This window comes from Leuciscus leuciscus (assembly GCF_965113295.1).
Source record: "Leuciscus leuciscus genome assembly, chromosome: 4".
Classification (NCBI taxonomy): Eukaryota; Metazoa; Chordata; class Actinopteri; order Cypriniformes; family Leuciscidae; genus Leuciscus; species Leuciscus leuciscus.
Genome location: NC_138728.1, coordinates 47,395,026 through 47,410,853, shown reverse-complemented (window position 1 = coordinate 47,410,853; position 15,828 = coordinate 47,395,026).

Here is a 15,828-nt window from a genome sequence, read left to right as displayed (position 1 = left end):
AGAACAGAAGAAGAAAAGGAAGGAAGAACAGGAGAAGAACAGGGAAGCAAAAAGGGCTAGACAGGCTAAGGCAGCAAGAAGAGGAGCGCCTGCGATGGATGATGGCAGCTACTGTTCTGTTTGCAAAAGCACCTTGCCACCAGGGTCCAACGCAGAGGTGGACGAGTGGATCCAGTGTGACCTCTGCCAGCTGTGGTTCCACATGGCGTGTGTGGACACAGACACTGTCCCTGATGGAGAGTGGCTGTGTCACAAGTGTGGTGTCACTATGTAAATAGATAAGTTAGCCTATAGATAGATAAACAGATAGAATAGATAGGTATTGTTAGATATATATATATATATATATATATATATATATATATATAGACATTATATAGATAAACAGATAGAATATTGTTAAATATAGACATATAATATATATATCATTATAAATTGTTATTGTTAAAATTAAGTTGTTATTTTTGTTATATTTGTGTTTATTCTGTTTTTGTTTTGATCAATTTTATGTGTTAATTAGTTCTCTTTTGTAATAATTAAATGCGTTCAATAATTCACCAAATTGGCAGAATTGTGTTTATTTACGGTAAATAAATCCTCCACATGGCTTTACATGAGCAGTATTTCTAGCTATAACAATATACTGAGATGATTTAAAATTCTTAAACATAACGTGAACGTTAGAATATAATGTTACTGCCATGTGCTTCACATGAGCAACCGTCGATGCCATGAGCAACCGTCGATGCCATGAGCAATTGTCGATTAAAAGAGTGTATAGACGCTTATAAATAATAAACATACAACATATGAAGATTAATATCATTATTTTACCAATTTATAGTTGTTAAAATGTATGTGATTTATATTAGAAATGATTCCTTCTTACCTGTCCGAAACACGGTGAGTAAAAAATTTCAGCCGTCCGGAACACAGTGAGTCCTCACGGTAATACGGACACTGCGTCTCCCGGCGTTTTTTTCAAGATTTCTCCAAAATGATTGGTCCAAAATGTGTCAATCAAACTTAGGAACGTGTGGAAGGCATGTCCCCAGAGACAGACGAGCCAAGACTTTTTACTGTGCAAAGTGTCCGGAATACAGTGAGTCTACAGTGAGTCTACTGAATGAAATGTCGACCCAGGACGAGCTACAGGACTGTGAAGCTTTAGGGGTGTTGATGGACTCGATCTACTCCATCTATGTTTTGGTCATCGTTTTGAAACCGATCTGGATGTAGTCTATAACAAAATATTCTGGGGGCTATGAAACTTTTGTGAAAATGATAAAAAATGTTCACACATTTTTGACGGTGGCTGGCAAGTTGTTGTTTTTTAAACTGGGATCAGTGTAATTCAATTTCATTTGCCATCACACTTACAGATAAGTGAAAAACCATGCAGATGTGAGACTTTTTCTGTTTGTGTGGAGTTTAAAATGGCACAAGACAGTTTGTATGCGAGTCAAATAAAGGTTATGTTCACACCTGAGCTTAATGTGGGTCAAATCTGATTTTCTGCTAAAAAATAATCAAACGAAAGGTTTGACTGCTTACATGTGTCCCATGTCAGATACTCGTCTGAACAGTTGATGCTCCTACACTCCACCGGTCACATTGCCTTGACAGGGTGTCCGCGGATCCTTAAAAAGTCTTAAATTAGATTTTTAAAATTTAAATGTAAAAAATTTAACATTTTCGATGGCAATTTGACTTAGACATATCTAAATGTTTTCTAAATTAGAACCATCTAATTAGCGTACTTTATTTATTTATTATTCTTTCTTTGTGGATTTGCTTGTTCACGTGACATTTCGCGTCACATTGCGCGGCAGCATTACGTCCGTCTCCTGCACGCGAAACAGGAGGAGAGAAGGAGAAGCAAGTTGGTAAATGTCAGTTCAATTCTAAGTTCATTCTTTATGTGTGTAGTGGTGTGCGATGTGTGTTGTCTATTATGATATTGTAATCATTGTTTTAATGATGTACGAGGCACTGCTAGCTGACATCGCTTTTGACTCTCGTGCTTTCACTGCTTGATGTGTACGGTTATAGATATGCAGTGTTGGGTAAGTTACTTTAAAAAAGTAATTAGTTATAGTTACTAGTTACTTCTCACAAAAAGTAACTGCGTTAGTAACTGAATTACATCATTACAAAAGTAACTAATTACCAGGGAAAGTAACTATTGCGTTACTTTTTTTTTTTTAAATTAAAGTTTAAATATAAGAAATTTCTTGGATACCCCCAATATGAAATGTTAAATGAATTAAGAACATGCTTCTTAAGAAATGTACCAAAAATAAATAAATAGTTATAGAAAATATAGCCTACATACACATACACTAGTGCATATCATTAAAATGATAAAACTCACACACCTTTACAACTGGTAGACATTCTGTATAGCCTACTTGAAGTATTTTCTTCCTCACAATATTAAGTTTAACAAAAAGTTCTCTCAATATAATACTGAACAATGTACCAACATAAATAATAATAATAAAAAATAATCTTTTGGGGCTTTATTTTTATAACCTACAGAGAACGTCATCATCAGAGGTTATTTTAGCCAAATTAGTCGTGTTTGCCGCACAACAACCGGTCAAACAAATAGCCATGTTTGAACGTTCCCTGCAGGTTATTTTGGAGTTTATGTTAGGCTATATAAACTAATTAAAACATTGCATATGATACCAATATGCTACAGAGATTATTCAAATGCTGAAATGTGTAATTTATTTATAAATAAAGTATTTATGCTCGTTGCTCGGACACACTCGGTCTCTCTCGCGCACTGTCGAATGCTCGCGGCATTCGCCTCGCTTTTGTCCAGTCCGGCGCCTCATAAACACACACACACAGAGAGAACCTACTAGGATGAAAACCGCTTCAGTGAGCTCAATTATAGTAACGCCGCATTTTTATTGACAGTAACGGCAACGGCGTTGTAACGGAGGAAACAGTAATTAGTTTGATTACTCGTTACTGACAAAAATAACGCCGTTAGTAACGCCGTTTATTTATAACGCCGTTATTCCCATCACTGTAGATATGTTCCCAAATGAGTTTCTTATATTTATATCATATTATGTTGTTATCATAGGCCTACAATATCACATCAGCAAGAGTGCCGTTTTCCCGTGCACAATTGCAAATGTGATATTTATTTTATATAACAGTTAAATTAACAATAAATTAACATTGTGAGTTACATTTTATAAACAATATCGTCAAGATTGTTTGTTTTCCCTTTATTTCGCTGATGAGAATTTCAAAATGAAGCCATAGCAGAGTCTCAATGCAACAGACTGCGATGAGTTTTTGACAGGAATCCGCGTTTTGAACGAATCAATTTAATGATTCAATGAACAATCACTTCTTTCCCGAATTTATCAGCTTTTTGAACAAATTGGTTGAATGAATGACTCCCTCAACTCACTTATTAAGACAGTGACTTGCCGCCACCTACTGGCAGTTTTAGTTTCACATTTAAAGTACCCTTTAATTAGAACGTTAAAATTAGAAATCAGTTCATATTTAACAATCTCATAGCTTTATTTATGCAATTGTAAATGCAGTGTAAATATATTAATGCCAGATCTGATGCCACTTCTGTGTCACCTCTGCATTGCAAAGATGGATTTTGATTTAATGATTTAATTTGACTGGTAACAGTGGTATTGTGTAATTATTCTAATAAAATTTAATTGGAATGTTAGAATTTGACATAAAATGTGATGCATACATCTACAAATGTCCATATATAGGTGAAAATGCCCCTGGAAATCAATTTAAAATGGCAAATATTACCCCTTAATAATTTTTTTTTAAATTTCTGTCACTTCTGTGAACTGACCACTGCATAGAATATGAAAAATATGAATATCTTCATCAGTCAGCTGTCAACAACAGGCCTAAACCAGCCTGGGTACCAGTACAAAAACACAATCAGTAAAATATGATCTCATTATTATCAACAAAACTTTGAAAATAGAGACATATTTTGTCAATATTGCACACCCCTAATGCATGGTATTAATTTAGATTTCTTCGGGTCTTAATAAGGTCTTAAAAAGCCTTAAATTTGATTTTAAAAAGTGTGCAGAAACCCTGCTTGAGGCTTTAATTTGCCTTTGTCATGTATGTGAACGCCGATGACCATACCTGGCCATCTCCTTTGGTAAAGTTTCAAATATTGAGCGGTTGTGGGAGACACCCTCTAATTTCTAAGGTTGTTTAGAAGCATCCTCTTATATTTCATTGTTTAACACCTCAAAATCACAATATTAGATAAACTTATGTCTTGCTGTGAAATAACACAATGTTAAAAACAATTGTCAGGAGGCAAGTCTGGCTAAATGAAGAAACATGGTGTGGTTATTATTATTCCATTCTGCATTCCTGAAACAGTTCCTGTTCAAAATACTTATAATTTACCATGTCATCAGAGAAAAACAGTTTGAAGAGACTTGTGTGAAAGTTTGAGTCAGCAGGACTAACAGGAGCAACTAGGGCTGCTCAATTTAGTGGAACAATCTAATTGCAATATTTATAGTTAAAATTGCCATTGGCAATTTAATATTCACAAAAAAAAAAGAACTTATTTTATGGGGGAAATGCAGGCGTCCTATAACTACACTGAACAAAATCATATACGCAACACTTCTGTTTCCCCCCCTTACAGTTATCGGCTGTATCTGTTCTTTTGCATCACAGATGATTCAGGGAGGAGAGAGGACGAGTTAGTTGAGGATAGTCCTATAGTGGAAGATTTAGGAACTGTAGAAACAGGCCCAGCCAGTGCAAAACTCAAAGAATACCCTCTCACCAGCTTTGGACTACAGAGAAGGGCCTTCCAGCTAAAATGGTTTGAGACATTTGAGTGGTTAGAGTACTCTGCTAGCCGAAATGCAGCCTTCTGCTTCTCATGCAGGCTCTTTGGGAAACAAGTGTCTCGAGTAAACAAAGATATGATAACCAGCTCTTGTTGGATTTTCAAACTGGAAACGAGCTTTGGACAGCTTTAGAGAGCATGATACTAGTTCAGGACCAGGGCCTGAAATTAACACCCGACCACACGCCAAATGCGGGTGAATTCTGCAATTGGCGTGTAACACTGTCAATCTACCTGCCACATTGGCAGGTAGCCAATGAGAATTGACCCTTCGCGGGGAGTTTGATTTACAGGCGATCTGGCCAATCATAATCCGCCTTTTTTGTCCGACAAAGCAGTCTGGAGAGTTCAACGTTGGAGGATTTGAACTTGAAAAGTAGTGTACTGAGTAGACCTACTGACATCTTTCCGCAGTTAAAACTACATTCCTTCATATGTTCATTCATGTTTATTTGATGCTATAAATTAACTAGAAGGAAGTTTTCCGAAGAGATGATCAGTTCACGAGCAGCTTTAACTGAGGCACCACAGCGATCTGTCAAGACATATTACAGAGCCACAAAACGGTATTGTCTAAATTTCTTTAAAAATGACCAACTTTTAACGTTGAGACTTTGTTTAATATCAAAAGTAACCTCTGTCTTGTCTGTCAGCGTGTTGTCAGTGTCCGCTCTGCTGCGCGATGTGTTTTTCACTGCGTACGAGATCATGGTTTGGCCAGAGTTTGGCGTGAGCGCGGTGTAGCCTGTCGGACATAGCAACAGTAACTAAAGGGGCCGGGTCTTTGTGAAGGTTTTTTTTTTTTTTTTTTTTTTAAGTTGTTGTTCTTTGACATTTAAACGAAGTCAGCTATTTCGTTGGATTTTAGCTAAAAAATGTGGCGGCAGGCACATTACATTTACATTTATTCATTTAGCTGACGCTTTTATCCAAAGCGACTTACAATTGCTATATATGTCAGAGGTCGCACGCCTCTGGAGCAACTAGGGGTTAAGTGTCTTGCTCAGGGACACATTGGTGTCTCACAGTGGATTCGAACCCGGGTCTCTCACACCAAAGGCATGTGTCTTATCCATTGCCGGGTAACCGGGTCTCTCACACCAAAGGCATGTGTCTTATCCATTGCGCCACTACCACCCCTTGTTATTACTTGTATGGATCTCATCTCGTTAATAACTTGACAGCACTTAAATGTGTAGCAGCTATTCTTACAAGTTAAAGAACAAATGTTTGTGCAATTCTTTTTTTTCACCTTTTATGAGGCCAAAAAAAAAAAAAACTGGCTGGTAAAAAGTCACTGTGGCGGGTGGATTTTTAAAGCCACCCGCCACAGTGGCTGGTGGTCAAAAAAGTTAACTTCAGGCCCTGTTCAGGACACAAAGCTTCAATGCTTGCTTGGAAGAATTACAAAGCCAGTTTATCACAAGGCAGTGTTGTTGAGAGAATGCATGTGGCCAGTGTTGATCAGATAATTGAAAGAAGAGAATACCTCTGTCGTATCATTGCTGTCATCAGCTTTTTGGGAAAGCAAGACCTCACATTCCGTGGCCATGATGAGAAAGAGGGCTATGACAATCAGGGACATTTCTTAGAGATGATGAAATTTCTGCAGGAATTCGACCCCTTTCTCCAAAGCTACACAACTCCCGCCCATTCCACATATCTCTCTTCAGGCTCACAGAATGAAATTATACAATGTTGTGCGGAGGAAGTTACTGCATCCATTATTAAAGAGATGAAGCATTCAAAAATGTATGCAGTGATGGCTGATGAGGCTCGAGATGGTCATGTGGAACAGCTTGCAGTGTGTGTTCGTTATGTGGGATATGAGAACACTGGCAAAGAAAGTTTTCTGGAACTTACAAGTCTGAAGTCTTTCGATGCGCCTTCCATCACAGAGGCCATTGAAGAAGTTCTCAAATCCAAAGGCCTGCAAGACCTGCGATGCGTGGCTCAGGCTTACGATGGGGCATCCGTCATGAGCGGTGCTGTTCGGGGTGTTCAGGCTCAATTCCGTGTGAAGCATCCAGAAGCAGTGTATGTGCACTGCTATGCACATGAACTGAATTTGGTGCTTTGTCACACTTGTCAGGCTGTGCCAAAAGCCATAGATTTCTTCGACACACTGGAGAGTGTGTACTGTTTCTTCAGTGTGTCTTTAGTTAATCATCAGTCTTTCTCTGACACGCAAAAAGCCTTGGGCTTAGAGAAGAGTGAGCTTGTTCAGTGCTATGGGCATGCCAGATCTGAAAATCTGCAATCTGCCAACATTGTTGAAGTGCCTCACAGAAATGACTACTACCACAGCAATTGGACTGCTTTCCAAACTTTCAAGACTTTCAAATGTCTAAATGCTTGTAATGTTCAAAGCTTTGCTGTCCACTACAGAGGGACATCACAAGTACCTTCAAAAAGAGGGTGTGGACTTTGAAACTCTTAGGTCCATGCGGACAGACAAAATGGTGGAGAAATTCTATAATCAGGCCAAAGAAATTCTTGAGGCTAACCATCTGTCAGAGACCCCAGCTTCAGGAGGTTCTCACAGACACAAGCAGAGGCGATTAGATGACTATGTGGTAGAGTCCACCACTGGCACAAGGGCTTATGTAAGCGCTGAGGATGATATAAGAAATCACATATTTTACCCATGCCTTGACAGAATGGTGAGATTTTGTGGTGTTGGTGCAAGCTTATAACATGAAGGTCAGTAAAGAAGAGGTTGCAGTGGCTAGACAGTTCCTGATCAAAAGAAGAGATGAAGATGTCATTTCAGATATGGCAAGTGTATACAAGCTCCTTGACCCTGACATGTTCCCAAGCCTGAGATCAGTCTTTCAAGCAGCACTAACGATTCCTGTCAGCAGCTGCAGTTGTGAAAGATCATTCAGTGCTCTGCGTCGCCTACACACATGGTTGAGAAGAACCATGAGTCAGCAGAGGCTCAATTACCTGACAGTGATGTCCATCGAGAGGGGACTATTGTGTGTGTCAGAGACCATAACAGTGTCATGGACCGATTTGCAATGCTCAAACCAAGAAAATACCCTTTAATGATACCCAGCAAGTGATGAGAGAGAAGCAACAGCAAGTGATGAGAGAGAGAGAGAGAGAGAGAGAGAGAGAGAGAGAGAGAGAGAGAGAGAGAGAGAGAGAGAGTGTGTGCATAATGTTAAACTAATGTTAACATTAAACATCTTTTGTCTCTCTGGTAGCTTTCTGGTGGAAGGAGAGAGAAAGAGAAGGGAGAGCGACAGGAGCAGGTGAAAAGACATTGAACTCTTTGGACAGTTGTTTTGTTCACTTAAAATGTAATATACCAATACACAACAGTTCATATTATGTTCTACTATTTTAAGATACATGCATCTGGACAGTCTCACACAATTAAGATGTATTTTGACTGAAAGTAAAGTGTTACTGTAAAAAAAAACTCTTCGAGGGATCCCTGTATTTGCATAAAATGGTCTGGGCTAACGCTGGAAACGCCCCTGATCAGCGTCTTGCTCTAAGGTACATCATTACCTCATTTCACATTTCCGCTTACTAAATGATCTTTATATAGGCTAGCCTATCTACAGGGCCTGACATTTGGTGTGAGGTTGGGGGTTTGCGTACAGTGTTAACTCCCTCAAGTGACGAGTTCATAATGCGGTGAATTCCCGCTCTCATATAGAGAGACGCGCGTCGCGATCTGTGCACTGCTGTGACTCTCCCTCGCGCTCGACATGCAGGAGTCACTTGGAGAAGTCGGCAGCTCGTTGCACGTGGTGTGCGCTGGGGACACTCTAAAACTGTGGAAACACGTTCTGTACTGAAATTGGAGGACCAGATTCAGTATGTCGTGCACCTTATGAACCATGGCGTTAAGTTGAACTGCATTTCTGTCAGTGCGTGACTACAGCTCGATAATAAACAACGTTTTTTGATTGATCCATTTCATACACTCCGCCGATACAATCCGAGATATGCATTTGTTTGTGTGTGTTTCTTTTGTAAAAGTTTCCCCGGATATACTTTCCTATTTAATGGCAACTTACTAAAGCATGTATTCTTCTGTACAGAGAATGACAGTGAGGCAGGAATTCAAAACCTTACAGAAAGGACAAAAAGTGTGTTGGTTAAAAGCTGAAGTTACAGCTGTAATGAAACATTTTAAGGCACATATAACCAAAGTGAAACTGACCACACTGACTGAATGCCAGCAGTGTAAGACCGCTGAGGATCCTGTTTTGGGAAAGCGCAGTGGACAAAATGCAACAGGTACAGAAATTTCCTGTTAAATGCATATATTGTTTATTAGAATTCACACAAAATTGTTGGTTACATACACCTGATATGATTGCCTAATTGAAGTGTGAGTGCCCTCCCCTTTAATTGCGGTGATGACATCATGAGTTAATATCATTTCCTGTTCTGTTCCCTCCTCTTCCTCTTTGCGTTAGTGATGCACTGGAGAGGTGAGGTTATTTTGGGCTCCTGATAATCTTTTTTAAGCTTAATTTTAATTGTTGCTTTTATGTCTATATTTTCACTCTAATCTATGTAATATTATTTGATCTATCTGTCTGGTTATTTTTGTCATTTTATCCCGTTTAAGTTATATTTTTGCATCTTAAATGTGGAAATGAGAGCACATGTGACTTCCTCTCCTTTCAACCAGATGATCCCACAGTAGCTGCACGGGTCTCAAGCTGTCTGGCGGACATCTCCACATGGATGAAGGAACATCACCTGCAGCTCAACCTGGCAAAAGTCATCATCAATCACCCCATCAAGATCGGTCAGAAATCTTGGAGTAACGTTTGATGACCAGCTGACCTTCACAGATCACATTTCAAAGACAGCTCGATCATGCAGGTTTGCACTGCACAACATCAGGAAAATCAGGCCTTTCCTAACTGAGCATGCAACACAACTTATCGTCCAGGCCCTGGTCATCTCTAGGCTCGACTACTGCAATGCTCTTCTGGCTGGACTTCCAGCATGTGCAACCAAACCCCTACAGATGATCCAGAATGCTGCAGCTCGTCTTGTCTTCAACGAGCCCAAGAGGGCCCACGTCACTCCTCTGTTCATCTCTCTGCACTGGCTACCTCTCGCTGCTCGCATCAAGTTCAAGGCACTGACGCTTGCTTACAGAACTATCACAGGCTCAGCTCCCTCCTACTTTCACTCACTCCTACGAGTCTACATCCCTACCAGACACCTACGATCGGTCAACGAGCGACGTCTCGTGGTTCCATCACAGAAAGCCACAAAATCACTTTCCAGAACATTCTCATTCACAGTTCCATGCTGGTGGAACGCTCTCCCCACCCTCATCCGGAATGCAGAATCCCTGACAACATTCAAAAGACAGCTGAAAACCCATCTCTTCCGTGAGCACTTAACCTTATAGAAAAAAAAAAAAAAAAAAAAAAAAAAAATTCCTTTCCCTTTGAAACATCACTTATCAGGCTTATGCTACTCTGAATAATACCTGAACTTTGTATTTTGAGCACTTCTTGCGTTGTTGTTGCTTTTGCCTCTTTATGATGACTCGCTGAATTTTGTCCTAATTTGTAAGTCGCTTTGGACAAAGGCGTCTGCTAAATGACTAAATGTAAATGTAAATGTGACAAGTGTACATCACATTTGTTTTATAGATAAAACAAGGGCGACTCTCACACTAAGAGGCTGATTAAATTTGTTTTATATCAGATTTATTAGAGAGGAATAAAAGATCAGCAAACCGCCGACTGCTGTCCCTTTCTTCACAATGCAGACCACAGACCAGTTACAAAAACATCAGAGATTTTGTAAGAAATCGAGGAATTAGCTTGAAAAGGAAAGCCTAAACTAAGTGATGTTACATCATGTGTCTCTTTTGATGCCGTTCTATTAGGATTATTATTTTGGTTGTTGGTTTTGTTAGTTTCATTCTATAGCTAAACTTATGTATGGCAGCAGTACATACTAATATATCTATACATCTAGAAGTTTAACTGTTCTTTAAAGCAATAGTTTGTCACAAAAAATAACATCTTAATATTCAACATTATTATTGTTCTTACTGCATTGACATTATTGTATGTCACTGAACTGAGCTGGACGATGACATGACCGTTTCCTCCAGAGCATCTGCTGTATAGATGAAATGATCTAAATTAATAACTGATGATTTTTACTACGTAACTGAATCAACACTGAACTGACTTCAGCTGAGCAATGACACGATACTCTTCTAGAGCTGCTGTACAGCCGAAACAAACTTTGTGGAATAATTTTCCTGTTATCACTGTAAAGCTGTCTTGAAACAATCTGTGGTGTAAAAAGCATTATATAAATAAAGGTGGCTTGACATTTGTGTTTACATTTTCAGGAAATAACATAATTGTTAAATAATAATTACAAAATAAGGCAACACTAAATAATAAAATGAATATAATTAAAGAAAATAACAGTGTTTCTGTATCCATCAGCAACATCAGCGTGTAAAGCAAGGTGCATGGATGAAAGTGTAATACAATGTTGAAATGTAAAAGCAGAAGGTAACAAAATACAACACGAGCAAAGTCCAAAACCGAAGTCCTCCCTCTGGCTCAGTTGGTGATCTCCTTTAAGGGCGCTTTCACACTGGCAGTTTAGTGCGGACCGGGGCACGGTTCGCATGAAAAATCGCTAATGTGAACGCTGTCATCGGACCCGGGTGCGCACTAGAGTACCGAACCCGAGACTACCTGGAGGAGGTGGTCTGAGCTCGGTTGCTCCCGAACCGTGGCGCGGTTCGCGTTAATGTGCAAGCAACACGGACTCGGGTGCGTGCTTGTTCAGGAAGTATAGTATCCCGCGCATGCGTATCACTGTCGCATCAGTGAAAAATCTTCTGCGAGCAGCAGAAACACGGCGTCCCCTGGATATGTGCTGAATTACACCATGTAATGAACATAAACGTAGTTGTCTCTCACTATGTTGTGCATAATAGCACCAAAAAAACAGACAAATTACAGCTATGCTCAGTCGACTTGTATTCTCCATGCGTTTTCCGTGTGCGTTTGCGATGACGTAAGATCACTGCAAACGCACCTGGGTTCGATACAACTAATTGAGTGTGAAACCAGACCAACGCTGTGGGGGGCGCCGGGAACTAGCGCACTCGGGTTCGGACCGCAGCAAACGAACTCAGTGGAAAAACGCCCTAAGAAGAGTCTGAGGCACAGTCACAGGTGTTTCCAATTTACTGCCAATTGAGATGATTTGTGGGCAAAGGTACCGAACAGCAATTCCCAAAACCAACAGCAGAGGTCGTCACACCCTTCCCCATAAGACAGGGACTCCCACAAAGATCCCTGTAACAAAACATAAAACTCAATAAACAGTCATAGGATAAACACAAGTTCAGGACCAAAAGACAGCTCCCAAAAATGGCAAAGGGAATGACACGTTAATGGATTATGATCCGTATATATATATATATATCACAATAGGTGCACTGGAGTTAATGTAAACAGCAAAATGCTGCAAGGCCCAAATAAGGGCAAAACCGCTTCCTTTTCAACAACAGAACAATTACGCTGGTATGAGTTCAACTTTCTCCAAAAGAAACAAACTGGATGGTCTATTCTGTCCACATCAGATTGCTGAAGGACAGCTCCAGCTCCCACGTGTTTGTGTGTGTGTGTGTGTGTGTGTGGGAGTGAGAGTGAGAGTGTATGCGCTTGTTTTTATCACTTCGTGGGGACCGCAACCTGATAGCACACTCACGGTGTGGGGCCATTTTGCTGGACCCCACAAGGATTATCATTGGAATGAATAGAAAACGCTTTGCTGATATGTCTAGTGCAGAAATCTGAGTTTGGCCCACAAGTGATGAGAAAAAAAAATGCGTTTAAGTGTGCTAAGATTTTGCTCAGTACTGCCCCCTTAACTCGCTTAATAGTGGCACTCTCACACACTTACACACACTATAAGCCAATGAAAGGCATGCTTGTTTGTCACGTGGGTCAGTACCAAGACAACTACACACAGCATACAGTACATCTTTTGAAGTGACGTGAAGTGTCGTGATGACGACGTTGGATATCATGATGCTTACAGGATAATTGGAGGTCGGAAGGTTCCACGAGGGAAAAATGTCTACGCGGGAATAATCTCTACTCATTTGGAATATTGAATATAAGGTAATTTACCGAATGACACGTTTGTGACGCCTATGCTATGAATAATGAAGAAAGCAATAGCCTAGATTATGTTAAAAAACATTTGCAGTAACTTCCGTATTTTGTTATAGAAAGTAGATAGGACTAGCTGCTAGTCAATGTCACATGGGCCAGCGGTCAGTCTGCCATAATGACCTTGCTAGCTCAGCTAGCGTTATTATCTTAGTAGCCACTAGCTAACATTTGCAGGGATGCAAACAGCGCGCTTTTCGGCGCCTCACGCTTTTTTCACGTCAGTTTGGGTGACTTTGGGTGACAAAGTCATCTGAAGCCTTTCCATAGCTTATTGTGAGGGACAGAAGTCTATTTACATCATTATAGTTTACAGAAACTCGTTTTCCCTCCTCTGCGGCTGTCAATCATTCTCCATTCAGTGGCGCCTCCTCCGGTTACAGCAGGATGCACGGTAAAACTCTCTCCAATATGATATATTCACATTATAATGCTTGATCTGTAGATAAAACGATCTGTAGATATTAACTCAACTATTCACCTTAAAAAAAAAAGTATGAAAAAAAACTGTATCCTACCAGTCATTGTACAATGTAAACATTGTAACATGTTGTCACTAAACTTCATAAAATTCTATTTAGTTACCAAATGTTTTGATAAATCACAATTACACTTATTGTGATGCAATATTTGTTTTTACATATCTCAACCCCCAACAAAAATCTCACTCCAAGCTAATGCAGGGATGATATTGTGTATATTGACTACAGGAAGCATTGTGCAAAAAGCACGAGGGAAATCAGCACCTTTTTATGTGTATGAGTTGGTGGTGAGGCATCCTAGTAAAGGATCCTCCCCTATCCCTGTTGCAACGAATGTCACCTGCCAACACACCACTGCATCAGTGGTACTTTTATGGAGTCATTTCAAACAGATTATTACAAGTTGTTTGGAAGGAAATCTGTGAGGAGACCTGTGATGATTATGTGTGATGGGTCCCTTGTTCTGATGCAAGCTGTTGCCTACACTCTTTGTAAACTTTCTTTGGAGAGCTTGCTCAGTGTGTGCTATGACATTGTCACTAGTGTTTTATGGTGTAAACACCTTCTACCTTGTTTTAATTATTCTCAGGTTAAGGTAAAGTAAGTCAAATTCATTCTAAATAATAAGTATTTGAATGTCCATTCCATAGCTTAATGTGAGGGACAGAAGTCTATTTACATCATTAAAGTTTACGGAAACTCGTTTTCCCTCCTCTGCGGCTGTCAATCATTCTCCATTCAGGCGCGCGCGCCTCTTCCGGTTACAGCAGGATGCACCAGGTAAAACTCTCTCCAATATGATATATTCACATTATAATGCTTGATCTGAAGATAAAAGGCTGTGGATTTGCATAAAATGACTTTATTTTGTTGGAGTTTGTTGCTGTTTTTAAATGACTCGCTACCGTGTGCCTGTTAGATCACACACATCACAAGGACTATGAATCGGCATCAAATGCACAATAACTGGAATTTAAAACTGTGAAGAAACAAGTGATCACTAAACTGTTGGACAGATACACTAGGATTTGTGCGCTCGACATTTCTTCGCTTTGTGCTGCGAACTTTTAAATGCGCACTTGTGCAGCGCTGCACACTGTGACTCCATGTTGCTTTGAGAACATCATTCTGCACCCGCGATGCGCATACGCGCTTTGTGCCGCTCTGTTTTGAAGCGTTTCATATTATCATGGTTTTGCGCACCCAAAAGTCCCTAGTTCCTGGGTAAAGTTTCTGTGGTCAAAACGGGCCATTACTATAGCCTTGGCTTTCGTTAGCGTTAGTAGCCGCTAGCTAACATTTGAACTTACTAGTACTGGCTTTCATTAGCGACATTAACTTATTAGCTGCTAGCTAGCGTTATGAGCTTACTAGCCGCTAGCTAACATTTGAACGTATTAGCATTGGCATCCGTTAGTGTTTTTATCTAATTAGCCGCTAGTTAGCATTATTGTCTTACTAGCCGCAAGCTAACATTATAAATGTAGCTTACTGTCTGCCTGCTAGTGTTATTAGCTCACTACTCACTACCTAGCTAGGGTCTAACATTATTAACTATGGAGTTATTGAAAAAAGAATTGCTCATAAAGACCTAGTTATCAACTGACCATGATCAGGCATTGACATTAAATTTATTGTCTACTTGTGCTTAAAGGACAAGTTCGGTATTTTACACTTAAAGCCCTGTTTACAGATCGTTTCTGATGAAATAGAACGGTTAAGATTAAAATTTGGACACATGCTGCTGTCCCGAATATTTAAGGTTTCTTTCGCACTTTCTCTTAAAAGCACCAATTAAATTCAATGTGAAGTGAAATCACATTTACAACATGGCACTTGACAAAATCTGCAAGTCACTAAAATTATTGTGCCAATATGTTTGACAAAATTTTCTAAAGTAGAAAATCATCATACCCTGTCAAAATCGTTACCTTTTGTCACGATATACACCCTGGAAATTAAAATAAATTAAACCTAAATTTTGCCAGCTGTATTTACACATTAAAATCTACACATCAAAATAAAATAGCATTTACAAAAATTCAGAACAATTATTTCAATTTAATTAGTGAAAATACCTGGTTTGGATAAGTGATCAGCCCCTTAGAGTCACCAATATAAAATTGCTCAGGTACAACCAGTCACTTTCCAGATCACACACCATTCTAATTTTTTTTTTTTTTTTTTTTTACTTGTTCCGGACAAGTGGACAAGCATTAATGTCAATCCCTGATGATTCAGA